The sequence below is a fragment of the Canis lupus genome, chromosome 24, assembly GCF_011100685.1.
Source record: "Canis lupus familiaris isolate Mischka breed German Shepherd chromosome 24, alternate assembly UU_Cfam_GSD_1.0, whole genome shotgun sequence".
In the NCBI taxonomy this organism is placed as follows: domain Eukaryota; kingdom Metazoa; phylum Chordata; class Mammalia; order Carnivora; family Canidae; genus Canis; species Canis lupus.
This window is the reverse complement of record NC_049245.1, coordinates 19,363,731-19,390,656: the sequence shown is the minus strand read 5'-3', so window position 1 is coordinate 19,390,656 and position 26,926 is coordinate 19,363,731. Positions and strand designations below refer to the sequence as shown.

Sequence of the window (26,926 nt, the reverse complement as noted above, 5' to 3'; positions counted from 1 at the left end):
GACCTTACCCAAAGTGGGTAAAGCTAAACTGGTGTTTTAGGGACCACCGCCCATGGTACCCAGGGTGGGTGCTGTGAGATGAGGGAGTTTGCATTCACTGCCAAGTTTGCTGGCTCATAGCTAAGCCTCGGTTACCAGGGCCTTTAGAAGTTGTGGCACTTGGATGACACTTAATTTGGAGCAGACATCTCAGGACTCCAGAAGGAAATTAGATGTGGATGTGGCCTGGAGAACCATAGAAAATATTCTTCCTTCCATACATGAGGTCTTGATGGCCGTCTACCATCAGAGACAAAAAATCCAGCCCAATTTATTGTTGAAGTAATAGAGGATATATTTATCCAGCCCAGAGCTGGGTCTTTGGACATCAGGCCAAGGATAAATATATCCTCTATTACTTCAACAATAAATTGGGCTGGATTTTTTGTCTCTGATGGTAGACGGCCATCAAGACCTCATGTATGGAAGGAAGAATATTTTCTATGGTTCTCCAGGCCACATCCACAGCTCTGGGCTCACATGCTGGAGGACCTGAGTTGTGATCCCTTGACCTGGGCTTCACATTCCTGTCTTCTGAGATTGGAGGTGGAGGTCTGCAACCCACTGGTTGGGTCCCTGATGGTCTTCTGAGTATTCACAAGCTGCTTCAGCTCCTCTAACAGGCAACAACAGCATGATTGCTCACATGGAAGTTGTAGAAAACGATTCAGATGGTTTCTGTACTTTTGGCAGAATTACACCAGAATCGTGTCACATTATCAAGTGTTGAGTTCATCAGAGTGATCCCAGAAACTTAAAAAAAAAAAAAGAAAAGAAAAATTCCAATTGTTAGTTCATTTTAAACAGCAGTTTTCAAAACAGAGTCCCTGGAGGGTGAGTTAAAACCAAGTTTTCGGTGAGAAGTTGGGAACTAGGACAAATAGGTTTTCGGGCCCCTCACTCAATTGAGTGTGACTTCCCTTGCCCAGCCGTGAGGACAGACATGAACAAGTCCAGGAGCTTCTAAGACATGGCCTTCATTCCTGCATGGAGCCTGCTTCTCCCTCTGCCTGTGTCTCTGCACCCCCCCACCCCCCGTCCCGCCGTCTCTCATGAATAAATAAAGACATGACCTTCACCCACAAGACTACAGGCCCTTGTGGGAGGTAGCTGCATGAAACTGAGCTGTGGGGGCCTGACCCCCCCACCTGTGTCAGGGGTGGGGGTGCTGAGGGGTTAGGTTTTAAAAGAAGGGCAACAGTGCTGAAGGTGGCTGAAGGTGCTCCTAATCACTGGTCATCCCTGGGGCCAAGTGCATTTTGACCCATCATTTCATCTTCCCAAAGGTCACAGCAATAAGGAGCAAAGCATAGACTTGAACCCAGGTCTAAGGCCCTGGTGTCCACTGATAGGGGATGTTGCCTCATTGCATCATCTGTAGGAATCACATGTCTTTGTAATTCAACAAAGCACACGGAGTGGCATGTGAGATGAATGATGCGGGCACAAGGCACGGGGCAGTTAGTAGCCTTCTATTTAGTTGGGAGATGGTTTCTTGTACTTTAAAAAAAAAAAAAAAAATATGCAATGTGCTCATGGTGAACAGCCAGGTAGCCCAACGAGAGGGATAAGCCAGGACGACCCCTTCTCCATGCAGCCTTAACCGCCGAAGAGACCAGCATCAATTTGATTCCTACACCCCAGAGGCTCATCCCACTTAGTCTCTGGTGGAGCCTTGAACTTTCCAAAGGAAGTATGGAAGGAGGGAAATGCCATCCTTACCCTGAAGTAGGTGATTAGATCCTTAGAGAATAAGGGTTTTATTTCAAGTTGAGTGATAATTGGGAGGGGAATGTATGTAGCCGGTGATCATCAATCCTTTGACCCAAGCAGATCTCCGGTTTCTGAGCCTCCTTTAAGTCCCTGTCTGTAAAGTGGACTTCTTAGCCTTGCCTTGCCTGTCTCGCTAGCACTCCACAGGGCTACGAGCAGAGAGATGGGGGTGAAGCTCCAGAAGGTTTACTTCTCTTCTCCCTGGGAGCTCTGCCTCTACTGTGAGGACTTGGTGGCCTTAGGTACTGGCATATAGAGAGACTATGAGGCCTGGTCTGTCTGCTCATGTTTTCTGGGGGTTCCCCTAGGTCAGGAAGGCTGATGTTTTTAAGGCCAGGCGACTCCCTGGGGGCCAGCTTTTGCCCTTGGAGTTGTCATCCCCTGACAGCTCCAGCTGTATCAACGGTAGGAAGCTGAGCTGTCTGAGCTGTGGGTTATGTAATGGGGCTGGTGGCCCCCAGGGATAGTCTGTCCCTTGGAGCTCTGCAGGACATCAAAGCATCTGTGAGGGGACAGGTCTGCCCCAGGGCTGTTGTTGCTCACATTCTACTCCTCCCTGGCATCCTTGGCTCCTCCCAGCCCAGACGGCGGCCCTTTGGGCAAAGCAAAATCACTTTTGTAATCGGCCAGCTGTAAGCAAGGTTGCCTGATGGTTGGGGTCCGTCCAAGTCCCATTTCCTCTTCCCCTGGGACACGGACACTCCTACCAACAATAACAGCTTCTGGTTATAAAAACCTGCTTCAAGGGGCCCCTGACTTGTGCTGAGCAGAGAGGCCTTGTTCTTTCTCTTCAGCTCTGAATTAAATACGTTCCACACTTTCTTTGATTGTTGACACCACATATGTAATTATCACATAGCATCTGCGTAACCACCACCGGCCATCCATCCTGCTGCGGATGAGGATGTGGAGAATCCCTTTGCTGAGTTCTGAGAGCCAGGATTCCAAACGAGGTAGCTGACTGGAAATTTTCACTGTTCGGTTCTGCTTCCTGCAGCCTCTTTAAAAGCAGCTTTTGATGGACTTCTAATTTCAGGTGGATGGTGGACTCCCTCCTCAGAGGAGCACCATTTAGGTGGCCCCCTAGCTATTGGTGTATGGTGCTGCCCATGGGCATCTCTCAGGGTCTAAGGATGTATACCATCCCCTCCTTCAGGTGAGGTCAGCTCTGTGGATTCCTCTTGGGGTACACTGAGACAATCTCAGATGTGGGCAGCTGAGGTACCCACCTAACCCCTGGGGGGCAGGCAGTAGTAGGCAGAAGGCACGTAGCAGGCAGAAGTCAAAACTACCCAAAGGTTGGAAGGTGGGAGACTGGAAGCATGCTTCTGGGAAAGCACTGGCACAGAGGGAGTGCTGACGGGGCAGCCTGTGGCACCAGTGAGGAAGGGACTCCGATGGGACCCATTGGCAGCCTGTTGTCTCTCTTCCTTCCCTCTGCCAGGACAGATCCTGGCAGAAGCCCGTCCCAAGTGGACTTAGCCTGGGCATTTGACACTGAGAACCCAAAGCAAGATGGCAGTAGTCGTCATTGGGAGTCTCTATCATTGATATGGCTGCCCTCAGCCCTGTGGTTGCAAGATGCTGGAGCCAAGCTGCATTTAATGAACAAGAGCCCTCCTGATATATGGCAGGCACTTGGCTGGTGGTGGAGGTGACAGTGTAGACTACAAGTGTTATCCTCCAGGGGTTCACGATGTAGCAGTGGGAAAAAGACCTGGATACTTAGTTGTAGAAGCTGTGGCCTAGGAGAGGTAACAGGAAGCCTCAGAGGGTGGAGGGAAAGCTTCCCTGGAGGAGGTGGCACCCTGGGCTGGTTTTTGAAGGTAAGTTGAGAGGCACTTTGTAAGCCAGGTGACAAGTGAGCGGGTCATAGCTCAGACCTCACCAGAAGCTCACCTTAGTCCCTGAGGGTGTGTCGGGTACAGGATCCAGCTGGCCAGGGGAAAGGGTACTACTGTTCTGGTAAGTGAGATCCCAACCAGAGATGCCTTCTAGACCCTGGACCTGGGGAGAAAACCCAGGGTTCCATCTTGATAAACCAGGGCAGTGACACACAAGCTCCCAGCCCCTCCTTTCATTGCCACTGGTGAGTCCTCTGCAGTATTACACAATCAAAGGAAATGGAGACCTCTTCCAGCATTTCTAGGATTCAGAAGCATGGCAGGCCTTAAAACTGCCAACCAAGTTTAAAATAAATCAATACCATAAAATACTGCAATGAATTTCCCAACTTTAAAGGAATTTCACTTTCAGTTAGAGGTGCCAAGGGAAAGCTATAACTCAGCCTGCATCATACACAGGTCAGATTTCTGTGTTTTGTTTCTTTGTAAAAGAAAATGATGTCTAGGGACTCGGGAGGAATGGATTAGAGCCACCTAGGCACACCACAGGGCATACTGAGGAAGATGAAAAGGCGTCTGTTTTTCTAGGTTGCAAAAAGGAGCTGGATGTGGAGCCTGGGCGGTAATCTCACAGAGGGTAACCTGGGCTTTACGTCATCCTACGCCAGTATTGTGGCAATGATGGAAGGCAGGTGGGCTTTGGTATATGATGTTGGATTTTAGTATTAGCCAGCTGTTCCAGGCAGAGTCAGAGATGGTGTGAGCCCATTGATTCATTGTGCATTTACTCCCATCCCTTTAGAAGGAAACCCTTACATATATCAGGGACAGCACCCTTCTATTTTTTGCCTTTCTGCTTTTTTCAGACATGTCTAAGACATGTCCTTCTAGAAGGCTCTGGTCTGGGGCACATCTGAGGCATGGGCTGGAAGTACAGTGCAGTCAGATCTTGGCAGAGTGCGTGGACCTTACCGGCCCAGCCCAGCCTTGTACAGACATAAGGAGAACTGGAAGTCGCAAGTAAAGACTCATTTGTTGTTAGTAACCAGATTGCATACTAGGATTTAATGAATGTTTGGAAGGAACCCCTGGTTTGCATGGGGCAGCAGAAATGAGTGTGAGTATACCACACCCCAGACAACACAGTGATTCGTACCTTCTAGAAAAAATTATTTAGTAGTTTAGGCCAGATTGCCTAAACTGAAATCCAGATGTCACCACGGATGTGACCCAGAGATCCTCTTCCCTTCCCCGCCCTCAAATGCTCAGGGCAGGACACTGTGCTACCGGGTGTAGCACAGAAAGCCTTTGGAGAGCATATCACTGCGGCCCAGGGTTTTGGAAGTCCTAGAGCAGTGAGACAGCTGTTCTGGAACTTTGGTTTCCTGCCTACTCTGGGTGTCCTTGGGTGTTGGGTGTAAGCTCGTGGTGCTATAGGCGGAACCAGATGTGAGTCTTTAGGATCTGCAGCCTGGTTATGTGGCCTGGGTAAAGTTTGATGAGCGTTCAGAAGATTGCTTCCATTTTATCAGTGGAAGGAACTGAGGAAGTCACAAGTAAGGAGTTTCCTACTTAATAGATCAGGATTCTATTCCTGTGAACTTGAAGAGGTTGACAAGCTACTGCCATACTCCTCCCTATGCCTACTCCCTGGCTCCCGTCCCCTAACACAGTGTCAGTGAGCAACTTTCTCAGTGTGGTCCCCAGACTGGCAGCATCACCTGGGAACTGTCCGAGTGCATACTTCTGGTCCCCCTTCAGTCCTGCAGAGTTGAAAACCGGGGAGGGGGCTGTTCAGCAAGCCATCTGAGTGATGCTGATGCACACTTAGGATTGAGAGCTGCTCTGGCAAAAGAGGGTAAAGGCACAATCTGCCACATTACTGTCTGTTAAACACACAACCACATACCTTACCTCTTAACCATTTGCCCTCAAAAAGCTTAGATCTAGGTATAAGAGCTGAGAAGAGGGGCCTGCCAGGTCCTGATCGTGTCTCTGCCTTCCATAACTACCTAACTTTGGGACTCTGGGCAAGTTACTTCTCTGTGGGCCGTGGTTTCCTTGTCCAGAAAACCAGGGTACCTAAGGGACCACTCCCCCGCCCCTCTCTCCCTGTTCCCTCAGCCCAGTTATGTTTGTGAATCCCACAGAGGGTGAGTTTCCGGGACTCGGGATTCCTGATCTTGCTTGGTTTCTCCCTCAGCTCATGTATCCTTAGGATGAGGTGAGGTCCTGCAGCCACCTGTTCCTGGGAGGAGGAAGAAAATTAAATTTCTCCATGGGCTTCCCTGGCCCTGGGAGAGCAGACTTCTGAGCCATAATAACAATGAGCATCTCGGGATGATCTCCAGCAAAGTACCACCAGGGGAATATGGGGCCCTGTGTGGTCTTTGTGGTAGAATGGGAGATCACCCTTCCAGAAAGGGGAACTTGAGAGGCAGCTGCACATAGGGAATGGAAGCAATAGGATGCACAGGTCTGGCTTAGGTCTCTAAGTGGAGTCTCAGACATAGGCTTTGAATCACAACGAGAAATCTTCACTTGTTCATTCCCCAGACATGTATTGAGCACCTGCTCTGTGCCCAGCTTGGGCCATGGAGATGAGAGTAATCCCTGACCTCAGTCCGGCTAACCTACTTAAGCATCTCTCTGAGCCTTGGAGTCCTCATTTATACAACTGATTACTGATAGTACTAACCCCATAGGATTTTCAGGTGGATTAAATGGAAAGTTGATGTAAAGCTAGCCTTGGGATGCCAGGCACGAATAGGCCCTCCATAGCTCTTGGGTTCTGTTGTCTTTTCCAACTAGTTCTCAGCCACACTGTGACAGCTGGAAGTAGTCTCAGAACATGTGCAGGTTCGCATGCTTCCCACCCACCCCTGCCAATAAAGAAAACACACACACCTCATAGGGGCCCATTAATTTTTTGGGTAGCCTAAGTATGGTGCAGGCACTGGTAGGTTCTTGCAGCACATTGGGGGCAGCTCAGACCTGGTCCCCACCCTCCAAACACTTAGACCTCATTTTGAGAGACCCATCCTAAGGGACAACTACAGGTTTGACCAGGCATGGATGGATGGAGGAAATAGAATAGCAGGGAGCTCCCCAAGGGGGTCTGATAAAGTCTTTCATAGGAGATGCCATTGAAACTCAGACCTGAGGAATGAGGTGTGTCTGCCAGGCAGAGGGGCAGTGAACTGGCAGGGGCAAAGTGGGAAAGGCTGGGAGGAGACAGGAACCTGATGAGCCTGGCTGGGGAGGTGTTGATAAGTCACAGCAGCTTGCCCCCTCAGTTTCCGTGTCTACAGAAGCACTCGGCCAGGATCGGAGAGGGCAGGCATGGATGTGGGAGCCCAGCTAGGAAGTCGAGTCCCCCAGGTTAGGGTGGATGGTACACGGGATGGGGCAGAGTGAATTTAAAGTGCCTTTGGAGATTGCTGGGGGCTTGCAAGTGAGCTGAATGAGGGAGATGAAGGAAGGGTGCCCCCATGAATCACTGGGTGGGGAGGAGAGCCATTTACGAGACTGTGGACACTGCAGGAGAGGGAGGGGATTTGGGGAGTGAGAAATACAAGGTGGGTCTTGGACATAGGGCCACAAACCCATCCTCTCCTCTGGATGGGTAAGGGATTATCTGCATCTTCTTGGGGAGCTGCTGGATCCCAAATTTGGGGCTAAGCATAGGACACCTTCCTGAGCCCCAGGTGCCCTCCTGAGACCCAGGGCTGATTCACAGCCTTCATGCAATGACTGTATCTTGCTGTGTTTTGTTGTTTCCATTGTAATCAGCTTCTCATTAGGTGACTGATGTGTCTGGCTCTTCTCTGTCTTTATTCGCATATGCACTCTGCTATAATTGTGTCCCAAGAACATAGCGATTAGTTGTGTTTTTTTGTGTTTACTTTTGCTTTTCCAAGCCGAAAACCTGTGCAGTGTCCTGTCACGTGGGCAGGCTGGTGGTTCTGCCAAAGAGCAGCTTTGAAGCGCCTGCATCTCATTCTCAGGGTTTTGTGGTGGGGGAGGGGGGGTTGTTGGTTTTTTTGTTGTTGTTTTTCCCCATGGTTATGTAACATCAGGATCATGATCGCTGGCTATAAAATAGACTTTGAGGGCCACTTCTATTTGTGCATTGGAAATAACTTTTTATTTTGGGTTAAGGAGAGGAGAAGGGGGAAGGGGTGCAGGGCGCTCTGTTCTCAGTTGCCCTCAGGCACGTCAGTGCGAAGAACTGAGGGGCGGGCGACCCCATGGCCTGAACTTGACATCAAGCTGATGGAAAGGGATTTCAGAGTCAGTCCTTCAGCTGTCCTCAGACCCCTTGTTTTGAACTATGTGTAGGGTGTGGGGTAGAAGCTTGCTCTACCTGTTAACCTCCTCTCCTTCCCTGGAGAATGGATCCAAGTTTTATACTTATTTACAAATGCTTATTTATTCATAAGAGACACAGAGAGGCAGAGATATAGGCAGAGGAAGAAGCAGGCTTCCTGCAGGGAGCCCCATGCGGGACTCCATCCCTGGACAGTGGGATCAGGCCCTGAGCCGAGGACAGACGCTCAACCTCTGAGCCGCCCATGTGTGTCCCACCCCACTGTTTCTTACCTCTTGAAATCCTCATGCAGGTCCTGGGTAGGATGTCCTTCCCACTCCAAAGACAGTAAGTGATTTATCCCACTGGCCACATGGCTAGCAAGTACCAGCTCCAGGGCTAGAGCCCTGGAGACCATGCTCTTTTTCCATAGGCTTCTGAAGGTAGGTCACATTCGTACGTCTGCAGTGGTGCAGTCCTCCATGCTCCCAGGAACTCAGTGGAGGGAACGCTGGCTTTTGGTTGAAGAAGTAATGGCACCCTGTAGGACCTGTGACTTAAGATAACCCCTGAAGAAAGGAGGGCCGGCAAGGGTGGTGCAAGCAAGGAACACTGGCATGAGAACATTGAGAATTTGTGTCAAGAGCAGATCTTTGGGTTGGGTCATGCAGAGATAAAGTGGGAGAACGAAATAGCACTAAGTTGTCCAGAGCTTTGAATGTCAGCCTAAGGAGGGTAACTTTCACCCTGGAAAGAAAGCGGAAGCAGGTGGTGGTGATGGTGTATGTACAAGGCCGTGGTTTTCTGGCAGATGAGCAGGTCACAGTGAGGCAAGAGCTATTGGCTCCCTGCGGGAGGGAAGAGATGCTACACCTGACAGGGCCAGCCTTCTTCAGAAGGTGTGAGATGGCACCCTCCTGAGCACACAAAGGGAGATAGCAATGGCCCATATGGGAGCGCTGTGCTTCCATGTTAGTGTCTGTAAGAGACTGGTTTTGGGACCTGGTATGTTGATAAATCTGGGTTTAAATTGCCACTCTCTTACTTCCCAGCTGGGTGACTTTGGGCAAGTCCCCTAACTTCTCTGGGTCCCCATTTCCTGTCTGCTAAATGATACTCATTTATCACTGACGTTCACTGTCTGCTGGTGTGAAGACTAAATGCACAAGAAATAGGAAGTCCCCAGTGCTTTTCCTCGTGCACCGCGAGAGCTCACTGACGGACAGCTCTGTGTGTTGCCTTCATTCGGTCTGTTTGTTTTTGCCAAATCCTTACAGGCTAATCATTCCCTTTCACTAGCAATCTGCAGTGCTCTTCTTTTCCCTAAGAGAGCTCCAAGCCCCTTAGCAGGTGCCCCCAGTGAGTTCTCCTCAGCTCACTGTGCTTCAGTCTGGTTGCTATAACCAGAAGTCCATATGGTCTCCCTTTGCCCAGACCACTCTGGGCATGACCTTGTTTGAGTCTTTCCTTTTCCAACCACAGACTGTCCTGTCGCCATATGGAAGAGCGACCTCTCCTTCAGTTGGGACAGCACCTTAGACATGCTCCTGGCAAAGGGCCGGTGAGGAGGGTTCTCCCAGGAGCCCAGCCTCTCCCTGGAGCCCTTTGTCTGCTAATCACAGCAGCCACAGCTGAACCTCAGTCTCTTTGGGGACTGTTGAGGCAGTTGGCAGCTTTCATTTCATCCCTATACTTAATAAGTTGAGGGAGGGAATTAGTGAGGATGTCCCTGTAGCCGACTGCCAATTACCAGGGCTGTTTCTGCAGACAGTCTGGAGTGCCAGCCAGTACCTGTTTACCAGCTCAGGTGCTTCCCAGCTCCCTGAGGAGCTCCAGATGTGACGTCCCAAGGCCAGAAAGACCAGGTTTAAATAGGTCTGCGTCCTCAACCCCCCATGGGATGACTTAGAGTACAGTCCTATGGATCACTCACTGGTCACTAGAGAGCCCTCCAGATCTCAGACTCTTAGGTCTTGCCTTTAATTCTTCCTTTGATTTCAAGTTTTGGTGTTTGGGGTTTTGGGGGGTTGTTTTTTTTTTAAGATTTTACACCCACCATAGGGCTCGAATTCACAACCCGGAGATCAGGAGTCACATGCTTCACCAACTGAGCCAGCCAGGCGCCCCAGCCATTCTTCCTTTTGTGCATTTGGCAAGCTTTTGAATCTAGCATTTGGGGCAGCTCACTTTGAGAAATCAAAAAGGTTTAAAACAATATGAAGCAAGTCCACAATGGTGACAACATGAGCACTGCTATAATATGACCGAGTCTCCAAGTCTGTAAGCTCCTGTGGTAACTGCCTGCTGCAGTTTATGTAGGAGCATTCACTGCCCCAGCCAAACTTTCTGACACGCTGGAGATAAGGCTGGCGTCTGTTTGCAGCACACCATCTTGGCTTGAGCTCCGCTCGCCTCCCTTCTCTCAGTAAACCGTGTCCTGCCGTACATTGGGCCTGCCAGTGATTGCTGCAAGAGAGTGCGTGTCCTCACTGTGGTAAGTGGGCCACCGACTGAGCTCAGCTGACTCGGCATAGAGCCTGTCTCCTCTCCATGGCCTTTATCTGCTTTGAGTCTCAAGTTTGCCTGGAGAATCTGTAAGGAGAGGGACCTCCCCTGTCCCACTGGTAGGCAGGACTATGGTACAGGAGGCTGAAGCTTGCCTCCCCCGCAGAACGCCCCTTAGCCCTCAGCCCCCATGCAGCTTGCCCTGCTCACCTGTGCCCTGGGGAACCCCTTTTAGCACTCCTGTGCTGCTTTCTGGTAAGAGTTTTGCCTTGATAGATAAGAGCCTTGGCGAGGTGCTTTTGGATCTAGATTCCTTGTGCGTGGGCCCTTCTCAGAATCCAAGCATCAGGGGTGTCCCTCCAGAAAAAGGGGACTGACCTGCACTGTGATACTTCATATGCCCTCTGGCATTTGCAGACCCTATGCCTCCTCACAATTCTAAGGACCCCGGATTGAGAACCCCTGTCCTGGTCCCAAGCCCCTTAGCTGCATAGGAAGAAACGAGGTCAGGGGCACCTGGGTGGCTGAGTGGTTAAGCATCTGCCTTCGGCTCAGATCGTGATCCCAGGGTCCTGGGATTGAGTCCCGCATCGGGCTCCCCACCAGGAGCCTGCTTCTCTCTCTGCCTGTGTCTCTGCCTCTGTCTCTTGTGAATGAATAAATAAAATAAAATCTTCAAAAAACGTTAGAAAGAAACAAGATCCCCAGCAGGGAGCATGGAGAGAGCTAGATGAGACTGGAAACGGGGGTTCCTACCACCACACGGGGTCCTTCATCGTTATTTCTACATTCTGCTTCAGTGTCTCTTAGTAGGTGGCCACATGGGAGTCCATTCCTGTGGTTGCATCTGTGCTGTTACAGCCTGGGCAACAGGCCGCTTTTCAGAATTCACAGGGCTGCCCCCTCTGGACATGCGGAAGTGGGTGAAAAGGATGTGGAAGCTGGGAGGGAGGGCCCCTGGCTGCTTGAGAGCTGGTGTTCAGTTTCTCAGGGCAGGGGGTGGGGGGCCTGCCCTGCTGCTGCCCCATACCACCATCACTACCTATTTAAGCAACCCATGTGCTTCGAATGTGGGGTGCAGTTCAACCTACCTGACAGCACCCCCAGCTGGAACGCCACCACCACCTCTTGAGCCACTGGCCTGCTGAGGAGCAGTGTTGGGCATCATTGCATTTTATAGGTGGTCAGACCTGAAGGATAGGCCATGTGGTCTTGAAGATCTGGGGAAGACCACAGCATTGAGGCCAAAGCCAAGGCTCCTAGTCTGCAAGGCCAGCCTTCTCGTTTGCCTCTTTCTGTGGCTGGCTTGCCCTGGGGGACTTACTGAAGCCAGGCTGGTCCTGCTGGCCACCCCTGGATTTCAGGCTTCCCTCTCCAGATTGAACAGAAGACCTTACTTTCTTTCCCTTTGCAAGGTGGCCTCCTGCGGGAAGGCAGTCATGGAAGGAGTGGCAGAGAGCTGACATTGGCAGCAGAGCCTCCTGGTTCTGTAGCAGGTGGACTGTGTCCTGTCAGGGAGACCCTTGGTCCCCATGTGCCTCATTTTCCCCACAGGGCTCTGGAGGTGTGTTGGGGGGAGGTGGCGCGGTGCGGCCAGATAGGAAATGAGCACTGAGGACATCCCAGCTCTTCCCTTGCCACCTGCTGGAGCCTGGACAAGTGGCCCGGTTTTCTGAGGTGACGGTGAGCATCTCTCTCTTCACCTAGCATGGCGGGATGTTCCGTGGGAACTCAGCTATAGGCAGGGATTTTATAACCATATTTTTGTGTTAAGATCCTGCCATGCTGAATGACTCTGTGGGACTTGTAAATTAATTCTTTTGTTGCCCTGCACTAGCTCCCAGTTCCTGTCAGTCAGCCAGCGTTTGATTCATCGGTCTGGCAAACCTGAGATGCTCGAGAAGCACAGGACTGTCCTGTCCTTAGGGTAGATGGGGAGTGCACAGGGCATGGCCCGTGGAGGTCTGTGGTCACTCCCTGAGTGCTCGCCGGGGCACAGGGCCCAGCGTCCCTGGGGGAAGGCATGTGGAGGGGACCAGCTGACAGCAACGGGGCGGGTCAAGGGACCGGCGCTTACAAGCCGACCAGCACTTGCCGAGGCCCAGAGCAGAAAGGGGGCTGGCATGATGCCAAGTTGTCTCGCCCAGGCCAGTAAGCTGGTGAGGTTTGGGGTTGGGGTGGGACATAAGGCTGCTGTCCCCATATGTTAATTGCCTCCTGTGTACCTCACTGTGCCCAGTACAGACGCTGTCACTGGATGTCACACCCTGCACGGCAGACATGACTACAATGTTGATAAAGTTTTGGCTTGGGGACCTCACCTAGTAGTGGGGAGAGCCAAGCTACCTGTTTTAGATCTCCTACCTCAAAGCCCAGGCCCTTGACGGAGCATCAGCTCTTTGCCACTCTTGGAACGTGATGCTCTTTGAATGACATTTACCCCACATTCAGTACCTACCCCTAAACTTCTGCCTTCTTTTGGCCTCCTGGTCAGGGCTCAGAGTCCAGAGCGGATGGCATCCCTGACATCATGCCCTCTGTAGATCCGAAGATGGACAGCATGGCTACCCCATCTGTCACATCCACCTCTGTTTTTTTTTTACCCCTGTGCTGTGCTGTGGGCCACTTGTAGCACGGTTGACCCTAGTCTTGCCCCTCTCTGAGCCCCACTGTGGCTAGCAAAGCCTTGGATAAATGGTGTATCAGAAAGCTTGGCTCCCTGGCCTCTGTCCCTCTGACAGATGGGAATGGACAGTAGTGCCAGGGCCACTGACACGCCCCCACCCCCCCCGGCCCAGGGCTGGCATGTTAATATGTGAGTATGAAAATCCAGCTGCTTTGGTGTATTAAACAAGTGAGGAATGACTCATTTTGAAGCTAATCCTACTTAGGAGAGGCCTGCTGTCTGTGACTGTGACATCCATCGCCTTGCCTCTGTACCTCCACAGATGATACACAGAAAATGGATACCTGAGCCTTGGTTTGCCCATCTGTAAAATGGAGATAATTCCTACACAGTCCTTTGTTTGGACAAAGGAAGCTTTGCTTATGAAGCCTGGCATGCATGATGTCTAGCATGTCAAAGATAGCCTTAAGTACAGTAATAATATCAGCTTGCAGGACTGCACGGGGAGCTTTGGTTAAGAATGAGTTCTTGGGGGACACCTGGGTGGCTCAGTGGTTGAGCATCTGCCTTTGGCTCGGGTTGTGATCTTAGGGTCCTGGAATCAAGTCCTGCATCAGGCTCCCTGCATGGAGCCTGCTTCTCCCTCTGCCTGTGTCTCTGCCTCTCTCTCTCATTCTGTGTCTCTAATGAATAAAGAAATAAAATCTTTTTTAAAAAATAGATGAGAGGGACAGAGAAAACCAGACTTTAGGTTGGAATCCCAGTTAAGCATGCACTAATCATTTAACCTTTTTATTTTGCTGAGTGGCACGAGTGTATGTAGTGACTGGCACCTGACATCACACATGCTTATGGTTGCTTCACACCTTCACAGCAGGTGGCATGAGCTTCAGTGTTCTGTGCCACCTCAGAACCTGTAGACTGCTATGTGAGTCCTCCTTCTGACATGTGCTGTACCTGGGCTACCGGCCCATCCTTTCAACGTAGTTATGACATTTTTGTATAATACCACAGAGGATAGGTCCTCGCAGACAGCTAGGTTGTATTTCAGATTTCGAGGTTCCTGGGCTTTAAAAATCTATCTTTAGGCCTGAGCAGGTTGAAAGGTGCTGAGGATACCTTTGCCACCATCTGGCTGTCCTGGGGGAGTTACAACAATGGTGTGGCAGAGACTCATTTCAGATAGGGTATTTGGAGAGCTCCCCTTCCCTCTACTACCACCTCCGCTGCCTTCCCCTTACGTCTCCATATTGCAGATGTAGGACAGAAAGTTCCTGAATTAAGCCTCATCTCTAGATAAGTTGCACAGCTCTGGTCTAAGAACCAGAGTGACCATTAACACAGTGAACAACAGGATAGATCATACAGAGTATCCGACTCCGTACCAGGTGCTGGAATAGGCAGCTTACTTGAATCCTCACTGCAGACCCTAGAAGGGTAAAGAGCAGCATCCCCACTTGCTAGTATGGAAAAGGAGACTCAGATGATATAAATGGTTGGTAAGTGGCAGAGACCAGATTTGAACCCAGGACCGTCACCACAGCTTGTACTGTTTCCCCCGAGAGAGCACTTGAGGAAAGACGCTCAACTGAAACGTAGCTGAATCTCTAGGCTCCTAGAGATTCTTATACCCTGCCACTGCCAGACTTAAACATTTGGAAGGATGGTACAGACAGGGAACCACCGCCATTTAGTTTCATCTAAAAATGACATTTTGACATCAACAAAGTAGGAGGACCACGCTTCTAGAGTACAGGATAGCCTTCTCTTTCCCTAGATGACCATGTCTGTGGGCCGAGGGGTAGGGGAGGTGGTGGGTGGGGGAACCCATGAATCCCATCCTCTCCCCACTTCTTGTTCTCCAAACTGCTGGTGGCGTTAATGGGAGCCCAAACAACTGCTTAGCTGGCAGAGGAACTTGCTAGAAGTCTGCTCATAGCCTCGTGGCTCCACATCCTCCAATGTGCTCTAGACACCAGACTTGTGCAGAAATACCTACAAGCCCTCCATGAACCCTTTTCTGAGTGAATGTGTTTATAAATGAAGGGATTAAGTGGGTTTTAAACTCCACTTAACCTCTTGTCTCTCCAGGAAGGGATTTTCCAGGACAGTTAATGCTAAAAGTAGGAGCCGTGGGCAGACCCTGTCCTCTCCCACCCATTAGCTGTGCAGCCCTTCTCTCTGGGCATCGGTGCAACTGGGCAACCGGAGCGCCTACCTCATAGGGTTGTGGAGGTGAGATGGGGCAGTAGCCATAACACGGAGGCTCCGTGTGGGAACATGGTTAGTGGGAAGCAGCATGGAAGAGCTGAAAGTTGCCCTAATAGGGTTGTTCCCTACAAAGCCCTTGGAATGTTCGATGCTGGGTGAGCAATTGCTGTGACTATAATTACAGAGAAATAAGGTCAGAAGTGCTGAGGGAGCTGCAGGGACCACGGGCAGAGTCCGAGCGGGAAGCCCGGGCGGTGAGTGGCGCTGGGCCTGCGGGGACGAATCGCTGGTTCTGTGGCTCAGCAGCTCTGTGCATGGGCCCAGCTGCTCCACCTCTCTGGGCCCATCCCCTTGTTAAAATGGGGCAGTCATCCTCACAAAATGAGATGATCAGAAAGGCGAAAGAGGGGGTGTGCTGCTGACATCACGCAGAGGTTAATCACACAAGGCAGGCCCAGGTCGGAGCTGGTCACTGGGAGTCAGGGAGCCGAGGGGTGACATCTGCTCAGGTGAAGTCGGAAGCTCCTCCAGCCCTCGAGCCCTCCCTTCCCCGGGCTGGGCCCTTAAACCATCTACTGCCCCAGCATGTGCCTGGGAGGGGCTGCTGCTATAACCCAGGACCATGCAGTCTGAGCCCTTCTCATGGCTGTAGAGCCTCTCTCCCTGGTGATACAGCTGCCACCACTGGCTCCCTGAGGCAGGTGGCAGGTGGGCCGTCTATAAAAGGACCAACCCCGAAGGCCCGGCCCTCTCCCTGAGAGAGAGAAAGAGAGCCCTCTTTCTTGGCCCTGTCCCTGGGAGAGAAGCAGACCCAGACCTGTAGGCTGTCCTGAGGCATCCTACAGGAGGATGGGACCCAGTGCCAAAGTCAGGGGAGGGTGGAGGAGCCTGTGGGAAATGTCAGCCTGGCTTCCTGGCAAGGGACCCAGTGATTACAGCGGTCATTACACGCTGGTGTCTCAGGAGTTCTTGCAGAGAGCTCTGCTGTTGGTTTGACTTTCCGTGGGCACACTCTGTTCTGCTGGTTTATTATGTAAAAGGAGACTTCTGGCCTCTGAATCTCTCTGCCTCCCTGACCACTGCTTTTCTGCTGCTATGGGCCACCTTCCTGCTGATGGGCATCCCTTTGAGTAGGTTGTCCTTAGCTTGGGTCCTGCAAGGGATGGAGGAAAGCAGTGCTGAAAATGTCCTAACTGGTCCAAGAGATTATCTTAGCAGATAACACGTTAGCATACAGTTTCCTGGGCTTTTCTTGTTGCATTTCACAAGGACTTGGATGGTGAGGTTCCCCTCGAGCCTCCCCCCGGCTCCTGGTTGCTCTGCTTTGTCCTGAAAGCATAAGAAGGCCTAGGCATGCTGAATAAGCCAGAGCTCGAGATAGCTTCTAGGTCAGCCCGGGATGTGCTTCTGGTAATTTTATTTTGCCAAGTCAGAAACTGGGATACAAGACCCACCAATGGATTTTGTTGTTGTTGTTGATTGAGGAGACTTAACAGACAGGGAAACAAGCAGCAGAGGTGGAGGCTGAGAAAACCACTGTTTTCTTCCAGATGAAACACTTTTCCGGCACCTTTATAATTCATCCCCACTTTACTCCTTGCCTTGCGCTGGAGGAAGAAACTGTACAATCTGACCTCACCTGACAGCTACAGAAAATTCTCCACTGCCCACTGTGTGTGGAAGAGCCCAGAAGAGAGCCTGGGTCTAGGCTCTTGGCCTGCTATTCCAGGGACCTTTCTTTGGGGCTGCCAGCTCTTCTCATCCCTTAGAGTGCTCTGTTTTTGCCATTGCAAAGTAAAGCATGGCAATGTGATATGTACTCAATATGCACCAGGGGAAGGAGAAAATACACATGTGACAAGTACAACATTTTGATGCATTTCTTGACAGATATTCCTACACATGGAGGTTTTTTGTTTATTACATAGTTCTGCCCATACTGTACGCCGCAGGAAGGCGGAGCCTGCTTGTTCCTTCCCCTTAAGCCGGGGAAGTGCTTCTGCCGTAATGTCAGAATGCCACCTGCCTTCTCATTTCCTCTGTAATACATCACTGAGTGGATAGATTGTTTGCTTCAGTCTTTTCTTTTTGGATTTGTGGGTTGTTGCCTCGTACTTTAGATCACCCTTCAATGAACGTCTTTATTTGTGAAGTCCTTTACACATGTAAGGTGACCAGTCAAGCTGGGTCTCCGGAAGTGGAATTTTAGGGTCTAGAGGTCGAAAATTACCTGAGGCTCTGAAAATACCTGGCCAGATGGCTTTCCAGAAGGCACTGGTACACTTCTCTGGCAGGCCTTGCATCCCTTCCATGCCACCCTCACCCACCTAGGAGCAGTTTGGGTGGTCCAGTGACTGCGGACTACATCCTGTCCAAACCTAACACATCCATCATCTCCAGTTGGGGACGAGGACAGGATGGGCTCATGGAGTGAGTCAGTTCCTGCTGTGGACCAGGTACTTGATAGTTGTTACTCTAGTCAGACTTCAAAGAAGAGCCATTTCTCACAGAGGCACAGGTTGAGGGTAGGAAGCAAACATTCACAGACAAGTGAGGCTCAGCATTGCCGGACCCCACTGCCTCCCATGAGGACTAGCCGAGTGTCTCCCTGAGAGCTGAGGACAATAGGCCCATGTGGTCAGACTGCACAGGTGCCAAGTGATGGTGAGGAGGATGCAGGGTTGGGAGGGCACACCTTTTCGGGCTGCGTGGAGTTTACACAAGAGTGAAGCCAGGGGACACCTGGATGGTTCAGGACCCTGAGTGTCTGCCTTTGGCTCAGATTGTGATCCCGGGGTCCTGGGATCAAGTCCTGCATCGGACTCCCTCCTCTGCCTGTGTCTCTGCCTCTCCTTCTATCTCATGAATAAATAAATACCCTCCCCCCCCAAAAAAAAATGAAGCCAGAGCAGGGGGGGATTTGGAGGGATTTCCAGCATGCCATGGAAGACTGCTCTGATTCCATTGTTCAGGGTGAGAGCAGGCACTCTGAAAGCCCAAGATGAGTCCATGTGCCGCGTAGATGAAGCATTGTTGCCCTGGGTGCCTGCCTAGGATGGGGTTCTACGTGGCCCTGATTGAGCAGCTCGGGCTGCGACAGCGGGCTGGTGGCAGTCGCTGGCTCGAGGCTGATCTCCATAGGCTCTTGTGTTCTAGGCCTGCACTAAGACGGGTCCCTGAAAGGCTGGTAGCTGGTCTTGTTCATGAGGCTGGCACCCAGCAATTCCCAAAGAATAGCTAATCATAATAGGACCAGGCACTGCGTCAAGTTCTGTGTATTCATTTGGCCCTCATAATAACCTGTGATTCGGTACAGGAAACAAGACCAAGGAGCAAAGGGCTTAAATTTGCCACAGTCAAGTGGCAGAACCTGTTAATGGCCACAGGTTCTGGCTCTAGGACCTCGTTCTTTTTTTTTTTTTTTTTTTCTTTTTTAAGGATTTTATTTGACAGAGCAGAAGGGCAGGGATGGTGAGCAAGCAGAGGGAGAAGCAGGTTTCCTGCTGAGCAAGAGCAAGGAGCCCAACGTGGGGCTCGATCCCAGGACCCTGAGATCAATGACCTGAGCCGAAGGCAGGCACTTAACCAACTGAGCCACCCAGAGCCCCCAGAACCTCATTCTTAACCCAACTCCCAAATCACCCCTGCCCCTGGCTGTGGGATTCTGGCCCCTTTTGAGACCTAAGAGCTTTGGTTAACTCAGACAGGTTCTTAGGGGGCTGAGTCTCACTTGTCTGTGAAATAGGATAAACACAAGCGTGCGCATGAAGCTTCAATACAGCACAATTAGGGCAAGGAGGGAAGGGGGCTGAAGTCTGGAAAGACTGATGGCTAGGGTCCCATGGCATCTTTTCCTAGTAGTGCAGGGATGGGGTTCGTGATAGGATTTTGTAGCCACAGCCAGCAGGCCTGGGTTCCCAGCCAGGGTCTGCTTCTCTGTCAGTATGATGTTTAATCATGTGACTTAACCCGTGCCTCAGTTTCCCTGGGAGAATAATGTGTGTCAATGGCAGGACGGTTGTAGGGAATCTAGAGTCACTCCCTGTAAGGTATTTAGAAACCTCCCCAGCCCATCACAGCTCCTGCCGTCTCTGGGATGGGTGCTGGCCTCTAGTCTGGCATCTGGAGCTTGGAGGTACCCCGAGCCCACCAGCCTAGTGTCCATTTATCCCCTGCCTTCTGTCTTCTGTCTTCCAGGTTGATCCTCGGGACCCACAGTCTCATCGTGTCTCACACAGAGGACGGCAGAGGGTGCAGGCAGTGGCTTGGTCAGTTGGTGATCTCCCAACAGCTGGATCTCCGGCAATGTGAAGCTTTTGTTTGGGTTTCCCTCCCACTCCTTTTAGTTTTGCTTAATTTTTTAAAATCTTATTTTATTTTTTGTCCTTTTTTTTTTTCTCCTTTTTTAATTTAAACGATTAAGACTTCAGAAGAGCAGGAAACTATGCTACAGAGAAACAACATGGACAAAGCATATGTATAAATTTCATTGTTAATTTTTATAAGGGGTTAGGGAGCTATGTTGTTTTGTTCCTTTATTTTCCCTCTATCTCCTTTGTTTCACCCACCCCTTGGTTCTGCTTAGAACACCTCACTTCCCCAGAGAAGGCCTGCCTTTCTGTGGAGAACCAGGCCGGGTCCCAGAACATGAGCGAGACTTGAAGACAGGAGGCAGCCGGACCCCCCGGGGGCTGCTCCTGGCCAGCCCTCGGGCCTTACAAATGGTCCGAGGCGAAGAACCACCTGAAAGAGGAAGAAGACAGGGTTTGGCCAGGAGGACGCAGAAAAGAAAGTCTAAACTGCGGGTTTGTTCTCCTTCAGCTGCTGGAAGACCTGGGCCACACCAGGACTCGCAGTAGTGGGAGTCCATTCCCTCTTCTGCCCTTTATAACCAGGAGTACTGGGGGGGAGGGGAGGGAAAGGCGATGGGGGGCCTACAGAGGTGACTATTCCCCACTTCCCAGTGGTCAAGCGCCAGCCCAGTCTAGCTCTACAAGCCTACCTTTCTGTTAGTGGTTTCCCTCCCAGAGGAAGACCCCCAGGAAAAAACTGTCGTGCCAAACCTCTGCCTGGGACATGGCTGGGTCTTCGGTGGGCATCTGTCACTCCTGTGAGGACAGCACCCATCACCTCCTGCCTCTTGGATCATCTCCTTCCCATGTGTGCCCGCCAAACATTCTGGTTGTCACAGAGACCACCTAAGTCCCAGAGATCTGGTTGTGACCTGGCCATAAGAACAGGGTGTCCTGAACTGGCTGCCACTGTCATCTCCTTGCAGTGAAGGGTGTGTCCCCTGCACGTGGGCCCGTGGAGTCAGAGTCGGCGACAGTGTCAAGCGCCATCTCCCTCACCCCCAGGGACTCACTGTTAGATGCCCTCCCTCAGCATAAACGTGTCTGGTGGGAAAAGAATAGACCTGCCAAGAGCAGGGAGGGGATGAGTTAGGAACACCACTACCCCCACCCTCCACCCCCCGCAGCTGTCAGGTGTCCATTTGTGGCCTGCCACCACCTTAGAGCTTCCCCAGCGTGGCCCTATTGACCTCAGCACCAGCGTCTGTGTGGCCACAGTCTGTGTGGCCATCTGGCCCTCTGCGGCTCTCACACTGCTCCCTCCTCTCGGGCTTCTGAACCGGAGTGTTTGTCCCTCAAAGGGGCAAGTGGCTGGGCCTATGTTGTCCCTTTCACCCACAAGCTACTGGGACATCTCCAAAGGCTTTCCCCCCCTTTACAGTCAAGCAAGACAGGGTCTCAGGGGGAAGGGGAAAGGAATTCTTTTATGTTCATTTTTTGTTTTATCTAAACCAGCATAGGATTGATAGGGGAGGCAGTCAGAAATTGTTCGGGTTGGTGTGTGACCAAGGAGGGGGGCTTTTCCCCCAAAGCGGCAGTCCTTTGGCCCTGGGCATTTGGGACAGACTAAGGCAACACCAGCCAAACTTGCAAACTCACCACGTGTTTGCTGGCATCCTCTCACCCTTTCTCAAGCCCCTTAAATACCAAGGCAGCCGGTTGGCCACAGTTAGGGCAGCGGGTGGGAGCCATGCCTTTCCCTTCCTTGTGAAATGCTTTGTGCCCGCCTGCACCCTGGCTCCCTTCTGGCTTCTGGGGCCTCCAGGAGTGTGCCCTGAACTCCCCCTGAGAGGGTAGGGAGCACAGCTTCCCTGCCTGCAGCTCACTCCCCTTCTCTGCTTGTGCCCCCCACCCCCGCCCTCCCTGGCTGCAGCCCCTTCTGCAGCCCCGTCTGCAGGTCCCAGGTAAAGGCTCAGGCCTAACAAGGTATTCCCTTTCCTTTGACTTTTCCTCTGCCCTCCCAGGGCTCTATCCTCCATCTGGATCAGGTCTCAGAGCTGGGGTAGTCCCCCTGTTATTTCTCTTGGCATCAGAGTAACCCATGTAGGTCATAGGATGTCTCTCTGCCTTCAGGGCAAGACAGGCAGCCTGGGAGGGGTGGCAGGCTTCTACACACCCTGGTCTTGCAGGACTCGGCCTACCCTTGCTTGGTGGCAGGGCCTCCCTCCCTGGCTCACCACGGCCAACTCCTTAGCCCCGAGTGCCTGTCTCTCCCTCCTGTCTGCACCCCCCCCATCCCTGCTCCCTGCTCCCTGCTTTGCCCAGCTTAGGTGCCCAGGTGGTCAGGTGGACGGCAGCCCAAAGTAAACACCGGCTCTGCCCACAGCCAGTGGACTAGCCGTGATTAGACCCGGTTAGTTCCCATCCACTTCTCAGCCACCCCACCCCCAGCAGTCCCGCTGTGGCCCAGCCTCCTGCCTCTTCCTGCCCTTCATTCCCTCCACCTGCATCTGCCACCTCACCTCAGCATCACCACATCCGTAAGGCCTGTCCAAGTTCTAGGAGTTTCCAAACCTTAAAATAGTGGTCATTCTTTTCTCCTTGGATCTGTGAACCAGTTAGTCCGTAGTGGGGAGGTTCTGGGCCTGAGACCCAGTGGGTCTTAAGCTCAGTTTCCCCACCGGCAAGAGGACTCAGCAAGACAGATCATAGTGCCTTATCCCATGCCCTCCCTTGACCAGACCTGCTGGCTCAGCTGGAGGTCGGCAGTGTCCTCCCTACCTGTCCTCCTGGCACTTAAACTTCACTCCCACCCACAGAGAGCCATGAGGAAAGGGTCCCCTCCCACCCCAGTCCTTGCCCAATCCTTCCCCGAGGCTGCAGCCAGGCACAGGGCTCCCTGCCACCACCAGGGTACTAGCAGCAGCTTTAGCTGGGGACAGAAAAACCATGCTTCCACCAGGTGTTCTCTCTCTGCCTCTCACAACCCAGCAGGTCCCCTGCCTCTTACCTCTAGCCAGGAGGATGCCACAGTCTGTGCGTTCAAGCCTGGCTCTGGCTGACCCCTTTCTGGGCACCGGGGACTAAGGCTTCAGGCCTTAGCCCCTCCACTCATCCCAGAGGCATTGGGACAGGAGAGTGAGAACTCTGGCCTCCCACCTTGCTGTGGTTTGGCCCCCTGTCGGCTGCCTTTAGGAGGGAGCTATTCATTGTTTACTTAAGAAATACCCTGTTTACAGCTGGAGGAGAAATGTACCCAACACTGGCGGAGAGCTGACTCCTGGCCTGGCCTCCTGTCCAGCACTGCCAGTGGTCGTCCCAGAGCGAATGAAGGTGGAGACGGGAGGGGCGCGCGCCCAGCACTCCCTCTGCTCCCGACCCTGCGGTGCTAAGACCACTCACCACCTTCCTCGCAGCCTTCTCACCCCCCGGACATTCCCTGCCTCAACCATTCCCTTCCTCCAAGGTTCTCTGCACCTTGACATATCAGCTGTCTCCTAGAAAACCAGTGTTTGGAGCAATAACATTATTTTTGCTTGAGTCATTTTTTCTAAGAAAAGGTTAAAAAGCTGGCACTGTAGGAACATTCTATGTTCTATGTTTCTGTGTTGCAGCTTACCTTTTTAGAAGACAGATCTTGATGGATGCCTGGGTTTCAGCCTCAGAGTATCTTTTGGAAACTCGGAACAACAGAAGTTGGGCATCCACCCCCTATGAAGGGAACCCTAAACTCTGTGCCCTCACCTTGCTCCATGCTGCCTGGGCCCCTGGCCCTGCCCAACAAGAGCGCCTCTCACCTTTGATCCTCCTTGCACCCCTGCCCCACGATACACACACATCTGGGGGCACTGGTGGCTCTTGGGCTGTTGCTTCCCCCCAATTCCTTTCCCCTTCTTTAGCCTGTGTTGGCCCCCAGACAGGCATGGTGTGACTGGAGGACCCCCTGACAATAGACAAGCTTGGGGCTGAGGCTGTCCTCCCACACTGGGCTGAGGCACAGCCTTTGGGACACCAGGCTGGCCCTGATCCTGCCTGCCAGGCTCGGAGGATGGGGATTCCTGTCCAGGGAGATGCTCCTCAGTGGGGAGCTAGGAGGTGGGACACGAGGGTTGGCAAATGTCAGCTTCCAATGGCCACCATCAAGAGGTGAACCCACTGCCATCGGTCGCCCGGAGGTCCCCACATCTTTTTCCAAGAGAGGCCACAAGTGGAAGGGAGTTTGTTCAGGAACACTTTAAAGAAATCTTTTGTGCCCAAGGGGGCCTCTCCCATCAGAGCCGGGGAGTATGTTGCAAGGATTCAGCACTCACCATGGGGCTGACTTGGGTGTGAGGGAGGCACAGAGTAACCCAGGCACAGAGTTAGCTTCAAATACTAGTTAATAAATCTATTTTTCTTTATTTTCTTTTTTTGCACAGAAGCTGGTAATCTAGGACCTTCGTGTGAACAACTTTATATGAATATTTTTTGTACTTGGTTTACTTGGGTTGGTATGATACATTATATTTAAGTTCCTTGAACACTGTGGATTCCCCCTAATGTGTATGAATGACTGAGGCTTTGTAAATTAAGGGACGTTTGTGTGAATAAAGTTACTTGATGGGGTCAGAGAAGCCATATGTGATTTGAAAATGAGTGCTTTGTGTTTTTGTTGCCGCCCGTCCTTGGGGGGAGGGAGAAGCCAGCCCCCCAGCTCCCAGTCCTCGTGGCTGAGCAGCACCAGAGCAAGGGACACCTGGCTGCTGGCAGAGAAAACTGCCTGGTGGCCTTGGACTAGCCTTCCCACCCCACCCTGGGAGCAGGCCCTCAGAAGGAGGAACCCGCCCAGGGCACAGGAATCCACACCAGCCTGGGCAGCTGTCACAGGGATTCCCCTCCAGCCCCAGCACTGCTTCTGCAACTTTTGCCCTCAGGATTTTTATCCTAGAGATAAGAGAAGTCCCCAGACTACAGCAGCGGGGGAAGGGAACAGGGCCATCCCTGAAAAGCTCAGGGGGAGCGGTGGGCTCTGGGAGGAGCAGGAGAGAGCACCTTTGAGGGCTGAGGGGGTAACACCCACATCCAGAGAGCAGAGGGCTCTAACTGGGTGAAGCCGCAGTGATGACCTTGGTGGAAGAAAGACCGTCTAGCCCATCTCCCCTGGCCTGGCCAGCGGCAGCCACAGCCCATGAGGAATGAGGCCTGGCACTCATTAAAAGCCAGGTGCTTCTGTTAATAGCTACCAGGCCACATGGGAGGTGGGGTAGATGTGTGTCCCTCTGCTGATGAGACAGCTAAAGCCCAGAGTCCTGTGGAGTGCCGGGTGAGTGCTTGGTGCCCCAGGAAAAGGGAACTTCTACCCTTTGCTGGTGAGGACAGGGCATTTAGTCTCACTGCACATCTCTTTTTCTCGAGCAAGATGGCAGTGACAGTGCTCCCTCTAGAACCGTTGAGGCCAAATGGGAACCTCCTGTTGGGCCCAGCACTTAGTAGGCTTTCAACAGATGCTCCTAGAGTTCCCTTCTCCCAGAAAGGCAGGTTTGGGATGTTCCCAGAGTCTGCAAGCCGCTAAGCCCAGGCTCCCGGGCCTGCACAGCCTTCTGGAAAGCTGCTCAGTCTGTAAGGTAAGTGGTGGGCCCCAGTGTTTTACTTGGGGCCCACCACTCGGGCTGCTCGGGGATTGGACCTGTGGACCCAGGAATCATAAAACTGGAGGCCGAGTCAGGCCTCTGGAATGTGTGCCAGAGGAACAGATAAGTCTGCCTTCCTCCCTGATCTGAGAGTGAACACGCCACATTCCAGGCACAGGCTTTGGTGTCTGGGGACGAAGCTTCTTGCAAAGGATCCTTCTGGGCTTAGCCTGGAGCCTGGAGAAGGACGACCCACAAGTTTGCTTTAATAATTTGGCTGAAATAATTCACCCTTTTGAAGCGTACGGGTCAGGCGTTTTTCATATATTCAAAGTTAGTTGTGTAACCATTGCACCGTCCGATTCCAGAACATTCTTCCCACCTCAGAAAAGAAATCACACCCGTTAGCAATCGCTTCTCATCCCCTCCCAAATGCTCACTCCCAGCCCGAGGCAACCGCTAATCTATCTTTTGTAAATGGATTTGCCTATTCTGGACATTCCATGTAAATGGAATCACACACTAAGTGGCCTTTGGTGTCTGGCTCCTCTCACTTCACAGTAGTCTCCAGGCCCATCCATGTCCTCCCGTGTGTCAGTGCTTTGTCCCTGTTTATTGTTGAATCGTACTCCATCGTGTGGAAACACCGTGTTCCCTGTCTCCATGCATCGTTGGTGGACGTTGGATTATTCCTGTTTGGGGCCTCTTAGAAATAATGCTGCTGTGAACCTTTGTGCACAAGTTTCTGCACTGACCTGTGTTTCTGATTGCCTTGGACACCTAACATACGTCGCAGAATTGCTGGTCATACGGTAACTACAGTGGTTGAGGAACCGCCAGATTGCTTTCCAAAGACGCTGCACAATTTCACGTTCCCACCAACAAGGTGCAAAGGTTCTCCTTTTTTCACATCCTCACCAACACTTGCTACTGTCTTTTTTATTGCAGTCATCCTGGTGGGTGTTAGAGAGAGATGTCGACACCATTGTACTACTTATTAATGGCAGATGAGGGGAGAATCGCAAATAGGGACTTTAGAGTCAGATGCAGTCACTGATCCAGCAAGTATTAGGTACCTAGCAGACTGACTCTGCTATGTACTGGCTCCCTTGACCTTGAGACAGATCACCTTTCTGACTTCATTTTCAAATCCAGAAAGTAGTAAATACCCACTTCATGGAAGGGTGGCTGGCGAGACTAAAGGTTTGTCATGCAAACTACGTGGTGGGCACTGCTCAGAGCATTTCCTTGTCCCTGTGTCCTAGGCATGGGGGCTAAGTAGGGCAGGCCTCCGAAATGAGGCTCTCAGGGCTCCCAACATGTTGGGTTCGGCATGGGTGATGAGGAACAGGTCACCGTAACGCAGGGTCCTCCGTTGAGGACGCAGGGTCCGAGCACGCCGAGACACACGAGACACACGCCGAGCAGAGAGGTCTGTGTCACCCAGGCCCTGGGAGGGAGGGCTCTAGGTGTCTGGAGCTCGCTCCCATGGAAGGAGCAGGCAGGCATCTGGGCCCTCACTGACCTCTACTAAACCTGCTCCCGAAGCCTCCCAGGCCCTGCTAGCAAGGAGCCCTGGGTCCAGAGAAAGGAGCCTCAGGACAGGCAGGGCATCCTGGTGGGCCGGGCCAAGCAGGAGGGAAGCTCCAGGGGCTCTGGAGCAAAGACCTGGAGACCTGCTGGAGGTGGGAGGCCTGAGGCCACACTCATCCGTCCGA

The 26,926-nt window shown here is 52.1% G+C and overlaps 1 protein-coding gene across 1 annotated transcript in view; it reads left to right on the top strand.

Moving 5' to 3' along the window:
• The window catches only part of STK35 (serine/threonine kinase 35), a 44,276-nt gene extending 20,045 nt beyond the window's left edge, over positions 1-24,231 (top strand). Inside the window, exon 4 of the mRNA XM_038571796.1 lies at positions 19,505-24,231. The gene's annotated coding sequence lies outside the window, so the exon portion shown is untranslated. The remainder of the gene's footprint in view (positions 1-19,504) is intronic.
• Positions 24,232-26,926: the final 2,695 nt, after the last annotated feature.